Source organism: Microtus ochrogaster, unplaced genomic scaffold (genome assembly GCF_000317375.1).
Source record: "Microtus ochrogaster isolate Prairie Vole_2 unplaced genomic scaffold, MicOch1.0 UNK154, whole genome shotgun sequence".
Lineage (NCBI taxonomy): Eukaryota > Metazoa > Chordata > Mammalia > Rodentia > Cricetidae > Microtus > Microtus ochrogaster.
Window position 1 is genome coordinate 345,582 of NW_004949252.1, and position 499 is coordinate 346,080.

The window sequence follows — 499 nt, forward strand, 5'->3', positions numbered from 1 at the left end:
GTTACCTTGAATCAGACCAAGTCTGCCGCTGAGGTGGTGCATGCAGGCAAGGGCAATGTGAGCCCCGGAGCACTAGCAGAGAGAGAGCATGCCCGCTCGCGCTCAGGGTAGGGTGCGGGGTTGACGGGCACTGGTGGCTAATGAGCTGCCTGATACCGGACGCCGGAGCGCGCTGGGCAGGGGAGAGCGCGCAGGGAGTGGCGAGCAGAGTTGGTGGGTGTAGAACGCTTCCCTCCGGCGACCAATCTCACTCGCAAAGGCTGCACTAGGTTCCCCCGTGCAGCGTGGTGGCTGAAACCGGGACCCACGGGGTGGCTGAGGCCAGCGCCCGGGTCCTGGTGCGGGCGCAGGGAAAATCTGCCACAACGTTGGGCACCAAATGAAGGCGGATAGAATTAATACAAGCCAATTGGTATAAGATGACACCACTTTAATATAAAAAGCACACTCACGCAACCGAAGTTCCCGCGATGCCCAGAAACAGGAAACAGGAAGAAGG